Source organism: Heterodontus francisci, chromosome 10 (genome assembly GCF_036365525.1).
Source record: "Heterodontus francisci isolate sHetFra1 chromosome 10, sHetFra1.hap1, whole genome shotgun sequence".
Lineage (NCBI taxonomy): Eukaryota > Metazoa > Chordata > Chondrichthyes > Heterodontiformes > Heterodontidae > Heterodontus > Heterodontus francisci.
Window position 1 is genome coordinate 82,734,172 of NC_090380.1, and position 17,901 is coordinate 82,752,072.

Sequence of the window (17,901 nt, forward strand, 5' to 3'; positions counted from 1 at the left end):
TCCAATATTTATGACCTCTAATTTTGGATCCCCTACAAGCAGAAACATTTTCTCTACTTTCATCCTATTAAACCCCTTCATAATTTTATAGACCTCCAAATAGCTCATCTCTTTTCCGAAGAGCCCGAGCCTGTTCAATCTTTCCTGATAAAATTATAATTTCTCAGTTCTGGAATTATCCTTATAAACCTTTTTCGCACTTTTCCAGTGCCTCTATATCTTTTATGTAATAGAGACCAGAACTGCACACAGTACTTGAAGAGTGGTCTAACCAAGGTTCTATATAAGTTTAACATAACTTCTCTGCTTTTCAATTCTATCCCTCTGGAGATGAACCCCAGTGATTTGTTTGCATCTTTTATGGCTTGTTAATCCATGCTGCTTGTACATCAATATGTGCACCTGTACCCCTACATTTCTTTGCTCCTCTATCCAGTTTAGACTCCTATTTTCAAGAAGTATGTGGGCTTCTTATTTCTCCTACCAAAATGCACCACCTCACACTTACCTATATTGAAATTCATTTGCCATTTACATGCCCATTCTGCAAGTTTATTAAAGTCTTCTTGCATTCACAATCTTCCTCAGTATTAACTATACTTGGTGTCTTTTTTTTATATTTGTTGCCCATATTTTATTCTTGAAATCTGTATCAATGTGCACTGGAAAAGGGAAAACAAGTCGCACATATATAATGACAGGGCCATGTTTACTGGAAGGGGAAAAAGATTCTGATGTAATAATTGCACCTTTCACTAAAAGTTACCACGCAACATAAAGCTGGTATCAAGACAGATAATGAAGTACTGGGCTGTATTTCAAGTGCTGCATTTATACTACAACTATCGTGTCAATTTGAAACAGTTCACTACCTCACCAAAACTAGAGATGTGATGTAAGTATAGTCTAAGACCTCTTTCTGTGTTATATAAATGTGAGCAGTTATTACAAAGGCATACCTGTACATTAGATTTAAACAATAAGAACATTTAAAAGCATTTTGAAAGGTAAACTTGATCTTGGAGATCGGGGACCTTTCTGCTCAAAGAACAGTTACAATTTATGATGTTAGTTGAACCCCTAAGTTCATTGCTGCACTAGAACACATTCCCAGCTATTGGTCGAGCACCCTATACTTGTCACTATTTCATGCTATTCAAAATGGATTTAGTAACAGGCGTAGCCACATCTTAACATTACTATCTACGCAATAAATTTTTCATTTCAGCATGTACAATATTCCAAAAATGTTACTCTGCTGGAACTCAGAGCATTGCACTAACTGGTTACTGAGCAGGTCACAGATGTTAGAAGTGAAACTATTCTTAATGACTTTTTTAGTTCGTTCATGGGATGTGAGCATCACCGATAATGTCAGCATTTATTGCCCATCCCTAATTGCCTTTGAGAAGGTGGTGGTGAGTCGCCTTCTTAAACCACTGCAGTCCATGTGGTGTAAGTATACCCACAGTTCTGTTGACCCTGTGTTTCCCTGGGTTTATGCATTTGAGCATTAATTGTTTTGGTAATTAATAGCATTATCAATCATCAATAGGACCAACTAGCCCAAGCAGAACCTTCTCAGTTAGTGAAGTATGAAACCTTCTCAGTATGTTGCAGGTCTAACATGATCTATAAATTACACACAACACTGTCTTTATGTCTCAACTAATTATAAAAGCCTTACATATTATTACAGTCATCCCAATTTTATTTCCTGCCTCTGCTTTTCACTGACATTCAGCTTTAGCCTCGGTAACTGCTGCAAGCCAGTTTCCCCCAATACTGTCAACAATTACTTAGAAAAACAAAAATTAGTGTATTTTGAAACAAAGAGAGAGAGCTAATCTTAAGTCTTCTTAATGGTTTGATTTTTGAAAACAATAAACATCAACACTCAACTGATCCTTGATGAAGTGCTTACACAGATACACGCGAGAAAATATTTAGATGGTAAAAATTGCTACTGTACTTGGAGGTAAACTGCAGTTCATCTGTATAGAATTTATTCAAAGATACTGAAAATATTAAAGGGACACGGCACAGGTTTATTTAATACGGAGAAAAATCCTCAGATAGATAATCCATACTATTTCAACATTAATTTTTCACTTAAAAGTAATGAATACAAATTAAGTGTGATAGTTTTTCAACAAGAGGAAGTACATTATTAGCTTGCTCCTGACAATACTACACAGACCATTTTTCCTCTTATTCTATTGAAGACAATTTCACATCTGTGTGGCATGCTTAGAATAAGGACACATGTTCCTGAAGCAGTTCAACAATAAACGAACATATTAAGTACTTAGTCAGTCACATTGCAAACAAAATGAGAACTTGAAATCTGAAGCAACGGGAATCCATAATTGCACCGTCTATATATTTTCGGACGTGTCAGGAGCAGCTAAAGAAGTCCATCTGTCAAAATATTTTCTTCTCTTGGGTAAGCTAATGTTTTTTTCAGAGATCAAAATGAGAAACATGTTGGTTTGTGTACTCACACTAATGGGCTTCTCTTTGACCCTGGGTTCCAACTTTGCCACTGCTGAACACTCAGGAGAAGGAATAATTATGCAAGTGCAGATCATGTGTTTTCAAAATTAACTTCTACTGTAAAATTAACTTAAATTTGGCTTCACCCCTCCCTATCTCTCTTATCTCCTCCAACCTGACAACTCTCCAAAATATCCTTGCTCCTCTAATGCTGGCCTCCTATTTGTAATGGCTTCACCATTGGTGGATGCGCCTTCAGTTGTCTAGGCCCCAAGCTCTGGAATTCCATTCCTACACCCCTCTAACTCGTTTTCTTCCTTTAAGACTTTCCTTTGACCAAGTTTTTGGTCATCTGACTTAATAACTTCTTTTGTGGCTTGGTTTCATACTTTATTTTAGAATGCTCCTGTGAATCGCCTTGGGATGTTTCATTATGTTAAAAGCGCAATATAAATATAAGTTGCTGACGCTATTGTAAATTATCTTAACAGGTGACCAAGAAAGTGCTTTCGATTGGTAAGTGACCAGGGAACTGTGAAACACTGCAGCTTTCAAATATTCACCAGCCACAACAGGGTAGGAACCTATCCCAGCTACATGCCATGTCTTTCAGAGGAATAAAGAAGTAACTCAGTAGCCAAAATCTATCCTCCAAAAAAACCAACAATCAGTTTTCTCAATCCGTTTTGAAGAGTTGATGGTTAAAAATCATGGGAGTTGAATCTACTAATCTGTGACATAGCAGCAACATATTAATCTATAAAAATTTACTGGACTTCGCATCCAAACAGATTCTGAATTTAAACTTAGTTTTGTTCATTTTAAAAGGAGAATTTCAAGTTACATAGCATAAGTCACTGCTTCATTCAGTTACTGAAAAAGACATGGTGACACTGTATTGACTTGACACACTTTATATATAGTGATAGTAGTTGATTTATTTAAACAGATTGATGGACAAGGAGGTTTGAGATGTGACAAAAGCTTGCCCTTATACAATGTAGAAAATGTCCCAAGGTGCTTCACAGAGAATAAGCAAACAGATGCTATGCCACAGAGGGAGGGAATATCGAGGATCACCAAGATCTTACTTTTTAAAAGGTTTTGGGAAGGTTTTTAAAAATGGACAGGGAAGTGGAGAGGTGGAAGGGTTGGGGGAATTCCAGAGAGCAATGCCCAGGAGGTGGAAGATTCTGTCCAAAGGTGGAGAGCAAAAGGTTATAAATGATATATCGAAGGCTGCAGGAGGAATATAATGCAGAAGGAGATTGCAGAGATAGGAGGAGATTGGGTTATGAAGGAGAATTTTAAAATTTCATGCATTGGGGAAAAGGGTGATAAATGGACAAGTGGAATTTATTGCAGGACAGGACACAGAGGGTTGTGTTTTGAACAGGCTGAAGTGTATGGAATGAGGATGATGTAATGCCAGCAACAAGAATGAAATTAAACCTAGAGGTGGCAAAGTGCAGCTAAGGGTTTCAGCAGGAGAGGGATTAACAAAGAGGTGGAATCAAGCCAATGTTGCTGGAAATATGAGATTTTGAAGAACAAGATGCAGGATTTGAATTTTAGCTGTTTCATACAGTCTGATTCAGCCTCAGTGAGGGAGCTGGGATAGGGATGGAATCAATAGGAAGGGAGTACAGTTTATGGCTCGGGTGTAAAACAACTGGGCTTCAGTCTTCCTTTAGTTCAAATGGAGGAAGTTTTGACTCATCATGACCTAATATCAACACACAGTCTGACAGCTGGAGCAGTGAGGGAGGTGATGGATAGGTAGAGCTGGGTGTGCTGAGCATATACATGGAAGCATATCCCATGCTTGCAAAGGATGACACCAAAAAGCAGCATGGTACATGGGCTATGATTAGCCATCAAACATTCGACATAATCACTTAAAACTGATCTCAGAGGAGTCACAATTGTGCAGCACACATTGGTCATCTTACCACACCAATAATTGGCATGAAGGAAGAGCAGAAAAGTGAAACTCCTTTTGCATATATCCCTTTTCAGTCATTGTTGCCAAATCACTAATGATACCCTTCAATAATACTAATTACTTCTTCATAAACTTACAACATATGAATGATGCCCGCAGAAAGGAATTGGTGGCTTTTGCTTCTTCTAGTTAATTAAGTAGAGCATGATAAAACAGCATTTTTCAAAAAGGACTATTATGACTTCTGTGACCCAGTTTTCCTTGTGATTGTTGGTTCAGGACAATAAGTATTATGCTTATTCCTTTTAACTTTCATATTACTTTGAAGTACAACTCATGCCAGTACTATAATATGAGTTCATTTTTATGATCCCACAATAGTCATGCTCACCCATTTTATTATTTTAATTTCACACTGTGTAGTCAGGCACTAGAATGACTTGATTGACACACTCACTGATTACTTTTTCTGCTTTTGTAAATGCGGCAAATGCTTCGATTTTACTTGGCACCACGTTAGATAACGCATTGGTTAGGAACGCTTCTAGTGGGGATATTACAGACACACTGTGGGACTGTCTGCTAAAAAAACAACGTGGAAATTAAAGGGAATATTTAGCATAATATGTAGCAATCACACGGAAAACCAGACCATTGTACAGCCTTCAAAGATGATTTTAAAAGTGTTCACCAAATCAAATTAACACAATTTTTCATACTGTATTGCCATAACAGTCAACATCACCCACCTCCACCACAAAGTCGGCTCCCTAGCCACGAACTCTATCCCTCTCTCTGGCCACTAACTCAGACTCTTCACAATCTTGGTGTCTTGTTCAATTCCACGTTAAGCATTCATATTCCACCTCATATCACTACAACTTTGCCTGCTTCAGTTGCTGAAGCCCCTTTATATGTGCCACTGTCATCTAAAGACTTAATTACCCGAATGCCATCCTTGCTGACTTTCCATCATAAGTTCCATTTGTCCATCATCCCTTTTAACAAGCATTAACTTCTTGTCCCCAGTATACCATTCCCACCCCCACCCCATCTCCAACCGTGAACACCTTTCCTCTTATTACAGCCATCTGTGCATTTTCTCTCCCTTCATCCTATGGTTGATCGTAGAGCCGTTAGCTATTTAAGTCCTGCTCTTTGGAGCTCCCTCCCTCAAACTCCCCTCCTCTCTCCATTTTAATCACTTGATGTTCATTTTTCTTGCACCTATTATGGTGAAGCACCTTAAGGCATTTCTTGATATTCATGGCATAATATAAATGTAAATGGTTGGTAATTTGACCATTCATGCTAAGTGTTCAAAACAATGGTGCAAGGTGGTGCTGGCCCCAATGCAGTATATTAAGTATTTCACTATCTTTGCTGGATCTTCTGTTTTCAATTACTGCAAAAATTATGATCACACCCATAAACTGACACCCAAGATCACGTCGTTGGCACCAGCTGGACCTCATTGTCACAAGGCGAGCCTCTTTAAACAGTGTTCAAATCACACGCAGCTTCCACAGTGCGGACTGCGACACCGACCACTCCCTGGTGTGCAGCAAGGTTAGACTCAGACCAAAGAAGTTGCATCATTCCAAGCAGAAGGGCCACCCGCGCATCAACACGAGCAGAATTTCTCACCCACAGCTGTTACAAAAATTTCTAAATTCACTTGTAACAGCCCTTCAAAACACTCCCACAGGGGATGCTGAGACCAAGTGGGCCCACATCAGAGACGCCATCTATGAGTCAGCTTTGACCACCTACGGCAAAAGTGCGAAGAGAAATGCAGACTGGTTTCAATCTCATAATGAAGAGCTGGAACCTGTCATAGCCGCTAAGCGCATTGCACTTTTGAACTACAAGAAAGCCCCCAGCGATTTAACATCCGCAGCACTTAAAGCAGCCAGAAGTACTGCACAAAGAACAGCTAGGCGTTGCGCAAACGACTACTGGCAACACTTATGCAGTCATATTCAGCTGGCCTCAGACACCGGAAACATCAGAGGAATGTATGATGGCATGAAGAGAGCTCTTGGGCCAACCATCAAGAAGATCACCCCCCTCAAATCTAAATCGGGGGACATAATCACTGACCAACGCAAACAGATGGACCGCTGGGTTGAGCACTACCTAGAACTGTACTCCAGGGAGAATGCTGTCACTGAGACTGCCCTCAATGCAGACCAGCCTCTACCAGTCATGGATGAGCTGGACATACAGCCAACCAAATCGGAACTCAGTGATGCCATTGATTCCCTAGCCAGCGGAAAAGCCCCTGGGAAGGACAGCATTACCCCTGAAATAATCAAGAGTGCCAAGCCTGCTATACTCTCAGCACTACATGAACTGCTATGCCTGTGCTGGGACGAGGGAGCAGTACCCCAGGACATGCGCGATGCCAACATCATCACCCTCTATAAAAACAAAGGTGACCGCGCTGACTGCAACAACTACCGTGGAATCTCCCTGCTCAGCATAGTGGGGAAAGTCTTTGCTCGAGTCGCTCTGAACAGACTCCAGAAGCTGGCCGAGCGCGTCTACCCTGAGGCACAGTGTGGCTTTCGTGCAGAGAGATCGACTATTGACATGCTGTTCTCCCTTCGTCAGATACAGGAGAAATGCCGTGAACAACAGATGCCCCTCTACATTGCTTTCATTGATCTCACCAAAGCCTTTGACCTCGTCAGCAGACGTGGTCTCTTCAGACTACTAGAAAAGATCGGATGTCCACCAAAGCTACTAAGTATCATCACCTCATTCCATGACAATATGAAAGGCACAATTCAACATGGTGGCTCCTCATCAGAGCCCTTTCCTATCCTGAGTGGTGTGAAACAGGGCTGTGTTCTCGCACCCACACTTTTTGGGATTTTCTTCTCCCTGCTGCTTTCACATGCGTTCAAATCCTTTGAAGAAGGAATTTTCCTCCACACAAGATCAGGGGGCAGGTTGTTCAACCTTGCCCGTCTAAGAGCGAAGTCCAAAGTACGGAAAGTCCTCATCAGAGAACTCCTCTTTGCTGACGATGCTGCTTTAACATCTCACACTGAAGAATGCCTGCAGAGTCTCATCGACAGGTTTGCGTCTGCCTGCAATGAATTTGGCCTAACCATCAGCCTCAAGAAAACGAACATCATGGGGCAGGATGTCAGAAATGCTCCATCCATCAATATTGGCGACCACGCTCTGGAAGTGGTTCAAGAGTTCACCTACCTAGGCTCAACTATCACCAGTAACCTGTCTCTAGATGCAGAAATCAACAAGCGCATGGGTAAGGCTTCCACTGCGATGTCCAGATTGGCCAAGAGAGTGTGGGAAAATGGCGCACTGACACGGAACACAAAAGTCCGAGTGTATCAGGCCTGTGTCCTCAGTACCTTGCTCTACGGCAGCGAGGCCTGGACAACGTATGCCAGCCAAGAGCGACGTCTCAATTCATTCCATCTTCGCTGCCTTCGGAGAATACTTGGCATCAGGTGGCAGGACTATATCTCCAACACAGAAGTCCTTGAAGCAGCCAACACCCCCAGCTTATACACACTACTGAGTCAGCGGCGCTTGAGATGGCTTGGCCATGTGAGCCGCATGGAAGATGGCAGGATCCCCAAAGACACATTGTACAGCGAGCTCGCCACTGGTATCAGACCCACCGGCCGTCCATGTCTCCGTTATAAAGACGTCTGCAAACGCGACATGAAATCGTGTGACATTGATCACAAGTCGTGGGAGTCAGTTGCCAGCATTCGCCAGAGCTGGCGGGCAGCCATAAAGACAGGGCTAAATTGTGGCGAGTCGAACAGACTTAGTAGTTGGCAGGAAAAAAGACAGAGGCGCAAGGGGAGAGCCAACTGTGCAACAGCCCCAACAAACAAATTTCTCTGCAGCACCTGTGGAAGAGCCTGTCACTCTAGAATTGGCCTTTATAGTCACTCCAGGCGCTGCTTCACAAACCACTGACCACCTCCAGGCGCGTATCCATTGTCTCTCGAGATAAGGAGGCCCAAAAGAAAGAAAGAACACATAAAATTAACAAAACAAAATCTTGGAAAACAAGATTTTAATCATTGTAAAACCTGAACCTTCTGGATGAGCTTTGCAATGCAATGTAGCAGCAGCCATTTTAGAAAGAATATTGGAAGAAGCATGGTTGTGTCCACCAGACTAGAATAGAAAACTGGGAAGGATTTCAAGCATTAACAAAAGCATAGTTCGGAGACTTTTGAACCAATGGAATTTTTAATCTCTAAAAGCTGTACAACTGTGAACACATGTCTAGATCAACTCCCAATACAAAGGAAAGCAGTTTATTAATGCGCGTCCCAGGACAAAGGACACCACACTGTCCCCACCAGAACACTACAAGAGATTGGGTAGATAGAACATAGAAAAATACAGCACAGAACAGGCCCTTCGGCCCACGATGTTGTGCCGATCCTTTGTCCTCTGTCAAGGACAATTTAATCTATACCCCATCATTCTATAGAATGTACTCCTGTGCATACTGGTAGCTACTAAAAAAGGATAATTATTTGATATAACAGTGGTTTTTATATCACTTTCAACATAAAGGCTATCTGTCGGGTATGATGAGGCTGCAGATGCCTGGTATAAAATCATATTCATTTCATTCCACCCCACCCCACCTCCCAACCATAGATTTTCATGTAAGATTCTTTGGATTCTTGGGTCCCACACATCCACATTTGGCAACCTGCAAAGGCTACTTACTAAACAGAAACATAATCGGAGAAGTTTAAATATTTTGTCTCTTTAGCAATAGGAGGTGATGTGTTGCAGAAAGTGGTTTCTGACTTATTAGCATCATGCTCCCATTAAATGTTCAGGAAGCACGAACCGAATATTTTGATTTTTAATTCAGAAAGAAATCAAAACTCGATCATATTCCTTCTAAGTGAGCTGGAAAACAAAAACAATTAATAGAATTTACTTCATAAAGTAAGTAGAGCAGAGAGGCAATACTTACAGCAATTTTAGTAGGAGATGCTTTAAACTCACGAATACCAAAATTGTAAACTGAATTTTATTCTTTCGCATTAACATAAAGATCGTGAAATTAAACAATAGGATATAAGATTGCAAACACTAATGTGTGTGTATGAAATTCCTTCCTTCACTATTTCATCAGAAGCATCAAGTTAATTCTTTTTTTAAAAAAAGAATGCTCTACAGATTTGTCTGTATGTTAATATTGCTCAACAAATATGTGGGTCAAGTCTTTGAAGAGCAGACCATCACTCCTTTAAGTTCACTACTACCTATATTTTAATGGATAATTTATGTACTTTAGAGACAATCATGATCGCAGGTTTTTCCTTCAAAGTTGTTCAATAACCTTAAGACTCAACATCTGAGAAAAATCATTTAAAAAATTGCATTAGTAAGCAAAAGTCAAGTTACATTTATTTGGACCCAATTTATAGTATGAATAATGTGCATCAGAGTTTTCAGTCATTGAACACACGTTTATCACATAGCTTTTCACCAATACTTTTTTATTTGGCCTCCTTATCTCGAAAGACAATGGGTAAGCGCCTGGAGGTGGTCAGTGGTGTGTGCAGCAGCGCCTGGAGTGACTATAAAGGCCAATTCTAGAGTGACAGGCTCTTCCACAGGTGCTGCAGAGAAATTTGTTTGTCGGGGCTGTTGCACAGTTGGCTCTCCCCTTGCGCCTCTGTCTTTTTTCCTGCCAACTGCTAAGTCTCTTCGACTCGCCACACTTTAGCCCCGCCTTTATGGCTGCCCGCCAGCTCTGGCGAACGCTGGCAACTGACTCCCACGACTTGTGATCAATGTCACAGGACGTCATGTCGCGTTTGCAGACGTCTTTAAAGCGGAGACATGGACGGCCTGTGGGTCTGATACCAGTGGCGAGCTCGCAGTACAATGTGTCTTTGGGGATCCTGCCATCTTCCATGCGGCTCACATGGCCAAGCCATCTCAAGCGCCGCTGACTCAGTAGTGTGTATAAGCTGGGGATGTTGGCCGCCTCGAGGACTTCTGTGTTGGAGATACGGTCCTGCCACCTGATGCCAAGTATTCTCCGGAGGCAGCGAAGATGGAATGAATTGAGACGTCACTCTTGGCTGACATACGTTGTCCAGGCCTCGCTGCCATAGAGCAAGGTACTGAGGACACAGGCTTGATACACTCGGACTTTTGTGTTCCGTGTCAGTGCGCCATTTTCCCACACTCTCTTGGCCAATCTGGACATCGCAGTGGAAGCCTTTCCCCATGCGCTTGTTGATTTCTGCATCGAGAGACAGGTTACTGGTGATAGTTGAGCCTAGGTAGGTGAACTCTTGAACCACTTCCAGAGCGTGGTCGCCAATATTGATGGATGAAGCATTTCTGATGTCCTGCCCCATGATGTTCGTTTTCTTGAGGCTGATGGTTAGGCCAAATTCATTGCAGGCAGCCGCAAACCTGTCGATGAGACTCTGCAGGCACTCTTCAGTGTGAGATGTTAAAGCAGCATCGTCAGCAAAGAGGAGTTCCCTGATGAGGACTTTCCGTACTTTGGACTTCGCTCTTAGACGGGCAAGGTTGAATAACCTGCCCCCTGATCTTGTGTGGAGGAAAATTCCTTTCACCAATAAGAAGTGCGTAAAGTCACCTACCACTGCTTTTCTCTCAAACACAGTCACAAATACCCAGGCATATTCAGCCATCTTCTCCACTTACACATCTTTCACAACTTGACAAAAGGTTTTCACTTCTGTTGCAACAGCCTGACATAGTCATACTCACAGAATCATACCTTACAATGTCCCAGAAACCACCATCTCTGGGTATGTCCTGTCCCACTGGCAGGACAGGTCCACCAGAGGTGGCAGCACAGTGGTATACAGTCGGGAGGGAGTCGCCCTGGGAGTCCTCAACATTGACACCGCACCCCATGAAGTCTCATGGCATCAGGTCAAACATGGGCAAGGAAACCTCCTGATTACCATCAACCGCCCCCCTCAGCTGATGAATCAGTGCTTCTCTATGTTGAACACCAATTAGAAGAAGCACTGAGGGTGGCATGGGCACTCTGGGTGGGGGACTTCAACGTCCATCACCAAGAGTGGCTCAGTAACACCACTATCGACCGAGCTGGCCGAGTCCTAAAGGACATAGCTGCTCGACTGGGTCTGCGGCAGGTGGTGAGGGAACCAACAAGAGGGAAAAACCTACTTGACCTCATCCTCACCAATATACCTGTCGCAGATGCATCTGTCCATGGATATTGGTAGGAGTGACCACCGCATAGTCCTTGTGGAGACAAAGTCCCGTCCTCACAAAGTCTACTCCTCCTGATCACTCTTCACACCAACCCGTCCTGCTGTCTCTGCACTTCCTTGCATCTCCATCCGACCATCCATCACTGACACACACCCTCATCTTAAATGCAATATCATGCCTCTATCTCAGTCAACCTCAACAAATGTTGCTCATCCATCCATTCAACACATTCCACTACTCTCATTCATAGATTCTTCATTCCCTCCTTGCAGAAGAGAGAACAAAACACCAGGGAGAGGTAGAGAACCGGAGGTGGCCCTCCAGCCATCTTGATAGTGACAGCTGCAAAGAAGGGCGCAATAGAAATAAACCAAGTCTCAATGTACCTGGCCATCAGAGATGCAGAGATGGGGGCCTCCCAGCCAGCTGGTGATGGAATTAAATATCTCACAGCCACATGGCATACAACACTTACTCATGTTGGGTTGATGTCAGCAGCCAGTGAAATATGATCATGTGCACAATAATGACTGAACACCTTCTTACTTTGACAGTTCAAATTCATGTCTTTCATCTTCTACAGGTCCATCAAGTGTCCCACAGGAGGTGCTGCAGGAGGAGGACGAAGACATCTTAGAGGAGGTCATGCAGTCTAAGGGAACACCGTCACAGCGCTCATGCAGACACATGCACCAGCTCAGGTACACATATTAGTGGGACTGGTAAGACAGACAGTTGGGTTTTCACCTGGTGTCTCTCGCATCACAAGTGAGCAAGAGCAGAAGGTGGAGTCAAGCACAGTAGTGAAGAGTCTGCATCACAGGGCACAGGACATTGCAAGTTCTGTTCAGCTCAACATAGATGCTGAACTTCAGATGTCGTCGATAAACAATTCTGGGGTAGCAATGAGAGACATGTTGGCAGGCTTTCCAACTTTACTTTGCATGCCTGCACAGAAACTGGAGGAGTCCGTCTCAAGAATGAGTGCCAGACCTTTGCGATGATGTCTTCATCCATGGAAGGATTGGCCACCTGTACAGCAGTATCGAATGTGGCAGTTGACCAAGAGGGACATGCTGAACCTCACCAATGAGTTGCAAACTCTGAATGTCAGCTTCAAGAGGATTGATGAAACACCAGCCTTGGCCCTTCAGTATCCCACTGATTTGAAGAAACGTGCTCTCCAGTTCTTGGCTAGCAGGGAAGTGCAGGTAGGCCATGAGAGAGAAGATGGAGAAAGGGACATGAAAGTGAGGACTTTACTCAAAGCGCTTCCATTTTTCACTCATTGCCAACCCCTCAGCCAGTCCCCCACATGCTGCCTCATGTCCTGATGGTCAAGTCTGTCCCTACACAGGTGGAGCAGCCTTTGGTGAGGCCCTCACGGGCTCAAAAACCTAGAGGTCATTGGCCAAGAGCACCTCAGCAGTCAGAGCAGGTATATGAGCAGCCGGCCTCTACATCTGCAAAAGCTGCAGGGGTTGCACCTTGTAGGAGTAGTAGAAAAAGGAGCAAAGATTTGTAGTTACACAAGAGTGTGTTGCACAACATTAGATTAGGTTTCTGACTAGCATCTGGGTCACATAAAAATTATTTGTTTGCACCACTGTCTCATCTTGGACCATTTTTGCCCAGTCCTGGCAAGCTGCCTTCTCACTTGTGATGAATGATGAAAGATGAATTAAAGCCCAGCAATGGGCATTTGTGAAAGGGATATCAGTTGATATCAGTATTGTGTTGGGGAAGGGAGGTTTAAGTGGGTTCAGCATGTGGCAGCCAGATGGATGCAGTGATGCAAACTAACTAAATCTTGCCATTGTGAGGCTATCCATGGACCCCAGCAGCATTGTGCACCACTGCTGGTGCCATGGCCACATTACACTCCTCCTCCGCTTCCAAAGAGACACTGCACTCTGTGCCTTGTTCCCCTTGCAGCTGCAATCCTGGCTGCTGTGCCATGTTGTGCAGAGCATATCAGACCACAATCATTCTCAAGACCTTGGCTGGTATGTACTGAAGGATGCCTCCAGATGTGTTGTAACACAGGAAGCGCATCTTCAGCATCCCGGTCGTTAGCTCAATTACACATCTCATCGTCATTTGGCTCTGATTGTAGCCATCTTACGACACATTGTTTGGGATCCTCAGGGGTGTTATCAGCCACATTTTAAGTGTCAAGCCAGTTGCTAAGTCTGTTCCTCCCTGACCTCTTTGCACCTCAGGGTGGGCTGGTGCAGAATGAATGCATCATGGCAGCTCCGGGGAATCTTGCGCACACGTGCATAATGATCTTTGTGGTTGCAGACAAGGTACGCAATGATGGAAGCCCTTACGGTTCATAAACATTCCATGGTGATCGAGAGTGGGGGGTTGTCAATGCTGCCCTAAACCTGTGAAAAGCCAGCCGGAACCACCAACCCAAGCACCCACTCATTCTGACTGGCTTCATTGTTGGCAAAGTGTACATAATAACCTACCCTGGCAAAAATGGCATCAGTCACCTGTGTGACGCATTTGTGGGCATCCACCTGTGAAATCCTACAAACACCTCCTGCAAATAGCTGGAAGGAATCAGAGGCAAAGACGTTGAGGGAGAAGCTCACATTGGTAGCGACTGGGAAAGCGTGGCCACTGGGTCCAGCACAGGTCTTCTTCCAACAATCTACAAATGTCTGCAACAACATGATGGGATACCCTGAGCCTTCTGGTGTACAGACAGGTCTTGGAAGCTGATCCTCTGCCTATCTACCCTGTGTTAAAAGGTGTCTCCCCCTGTGATCTGCACCTCTATGCTCATCCCCTGTCTCGTGTGGGGCATCAGTTCTGTGAGGAGAAGCCTGCTGCTGCTCCTGATGGTGCTGCTTCTACTGCAGCTCATCCGAGGTCCAAGGGAAAGCAGCATCCATGCTGATCGGATATAGGACAGATGGAAAGTACAGATCAGATACACAAACTTCCAAAGCAGTGAAAGTGATTTCCAATGTCGTGAAAGTCACCTGCAGAGTAGTAGAAATCACCAAAGTAGTAAAAGCAAACACTCAGAACAAGTGCTGTGAGCAAAAGCCATTCATTTAGGCAAAGAAGCAAGTGTGAGGTCTCAGTACTTATGGTATTTTTTGCCTATCATTTGTTCAGCCCCCTCAATAACTGCTGTACTCTCACCTTGCTTTCATACACGAGTTCCCGGGAAACCTATGAACCTACAGTTAAAGTTGAGAACTCCTGTTAAAATAGCTTTTAATTACCTCTTAACATATTTAAACTGACAACCCGCCTTTCCCAAGGGGGGTTTCTCTCATGCAACAAAACATTATGAATTTATTGGTTCTTGGAATATGTGTCTCTGGCAAGGATGGCATTTATTGTCCATTCCTAATTGTCCTTGAGAGGTGGGGTGAACCTTGCTGTGTTTAAATTGGCTGCTGCATTTCCCTACATTACAATCGTGACCACACTTCAAAAAAATAGAACTTCATTGGCTATGAAGAATTGAGACAGTCTAAGGTGGCGAAAGACACTACTCATATCGAAGTTTTCTTGCTAAAATTAAACCATCAACAAGTCTGCCAAAGATTATATAATTTTACAAAGGTTTCCAAATTAGCCAAGAAGTTGGAATCAATAAAAAAATAAGCAAATGTGTAAAATGTCCATGTGCTAACTGAAGCAAAATCATGAACGTGTTTGTGATTTCACTACGAAAGACTGAGTAAATTTTATCCACTTAAGACCTAGATGTGCATATGGAGAAAAAAAAAATGCATAAATATTCCCTCGTACAAAACAAGTAATCGACTCATCATTCGACACCTTTTGCTCTGTCAAATTTCTTCTCCTAATCTACTTCCAGCTCTTTGGATGCCACAGCTTTAGCTAATAATATTAGATTCTGCATACATTGCAATAATACACAATTCAAGTCCATTAAAGCTGACATAAATGTTTTCATTATCAATTGTTTCTTTTAGTAAATTTAAACCAATCTTCAATGATTTAAAAAAAATGCAGCTTTAAAAAGCTTTACTGTCACTTCGATAAATGTAAAAAGAAAAAAAGTTTTCAATAATTAATAACTACATGAGTGAATCTTCCCTAAATCCATTCTTGGGATCAGAATCGCAGCAAACCAGTGAAGTCAGTCATGGAACAGATTTGTTAAGCAAGTCTGGTGTAGCTGAATAGGTATGGAAACAAAGTGCTTGTAGGGAACAGAACTTTGAGTGTACAAATGGATGACACAATGCAATCCCTCTAGTGGAGGCATTCTCCACATTACACTGCAGTTAAAAGGGATATGTCTACTACTATACAGTCGCTTCACCTCTTCCTCACCATCACCTGAGATCGAACTTAGCCCCAAATGTCAGGAGCAAGATGTGCTTTCAAGCACTGTGCTGTGTGGGTTTCAGTTCAGTGCACAAGAATATGTTTTGCAACATCATGGGACTCAGCTGACACAGAAGCCATCTCTGATCAACAATTTGCATTCATAAGAATAATATTTTTTAAATACTGTATTGCAGATAAATAAGGGTTTATGCATACTTGTCAAGGTTAAAAGTTAAATAGCGAAGACAACTGCACTGAATTTCAATCAGCACAAAAATCTTTTTTTTGTTGTTGGATTTATCAAGAAGGCTTTCTAAATTGCTGCTTTAGTTTAACTCTTTTATTCACCATGAAAGTATTTCATTCTTTTTTTATATATAAAAGCAGCAGTACACTGTAATATTTACTGAGTGCATCATGGATATATCTGCATTATATGCCCCTTTTATTAAGGATCCCTCCTTACCTGACATATTAATCTAGCATATGGTCCAAGTGTTACCATTTTAGAACGGATAAAGTCTAAGTAAAACCTTTTGCAAGAACTTTTCAACGATATTCATTCTCAGCGATGTAGTAAAACAATTCGGAGAAAAATTCAATTAAAAAAACAAATATATGGAAGTCATTAGTTTACCACCGTAGATATTTGCACAGAGAGAAATAGCCAAAAACAAATTCATTTGAATAAAATGCATTAAGAAATGCAAAAAAAAGTAATCAACAGAGTGGTTTTTAAGACTTTGTTTCACTTGATCTGACTTTTGTATGTGCTGAATTCTACTGTCACACAGGTATTAAGACTATTGTGACATTAAAATAGAAACAGCTTTTTAGCTATAATGGACTTCGAGAGATTACTGGAAGTGATGCAACTAAACATAGTTGGAGGATTTGGTTCTACGTTGGGGAGCCAAATGCTGATTGGGTGACCACTTTACGAAATACCTCCATTCAATCCGCAAGCATGACTCCGAGCTTCCGGTTGCCCATCATTTTAACTCTCCACATTGCTCTAACACTGATCTCTCTGCCCTCAGCCTGCTGCAGTGTTCCGATGAAGCCCAACGCAAGCTCAAGGAACAACACCTTGCTTTTCGATTAGGCACTTTACAGCCTTCCAGACTCAATATTGAGTTCAACAATTTCAGACCCCAACCTCTGCTCTCATTTTGTTTCCCTTTGCATTGCTGGTTTTGGTTTTACTTTCTTGTTCTCTTTTTGTTGCTTTCAGATGGCAGATGTTCAACATTCTGCCATTCACACCTCCTCTAGATACATCATTTTTTTTATTTTCTACCAACCCTTTTGTCATTCAATCTCTCCTGCCTTCCACCCATCACAAACTTTCTCTTTTGTTTTATTCCCACCCTCCCCTTTCACTTGCTTGAAACCTATTACATCTTTAACTTTTCCCAGTTCTGATGAAAGGTCATCATCCTGAAACATTAACTCTGCTTCTCTCCCCCAGATACTACCTGACCTGCTGAATATTTCCAGCATTTGCTGTTTTTATTGGAGAATTTGTACTGTTGGAAACAAGAATACCTGAATGATTCTTTCTCCCTCCAGAGTGGTGAATTTTTGAATACAAAGTAGAGATGTATATTTCACAATTTGTTCTGTGCTAAATATAAGACTTGCACCTAAAAGGCCAATTAAAATTACACCATTGTTTAATTGAGACACTGCAGTGTAAATTAAGTATTGTTGCACTCGTTTTTAGTTTAAACTGATTCTACTTTTGTTCATTCTTAAATGCACCCAAAGTGTTGCTGTTAGAAACTTCATCTGCTCCTTAAGATTCCTGAGTATTTTCCTTTCTTCAAAGATCTGCCAAAAATGTTCTTTTGTGTTAACTTGTATACCAACCACAA

At 42.3% G+C, this 17,901-nt stretch overlaps 1 protein-coding gene across 7 annotated transcripts in view; it reads right to left on the reverse strand.

Annotated features, from left to right (window-relative positions):
- The window catches only part of LOC137374578 (HMG box transcription factor BBX), a 234,483-nt gene that overhangs the window by 180,810 nt on the left and 35,772 nt on the right, over positions 1 to 17,901 (reverse strand). The window lies entirely within an intron of this gene.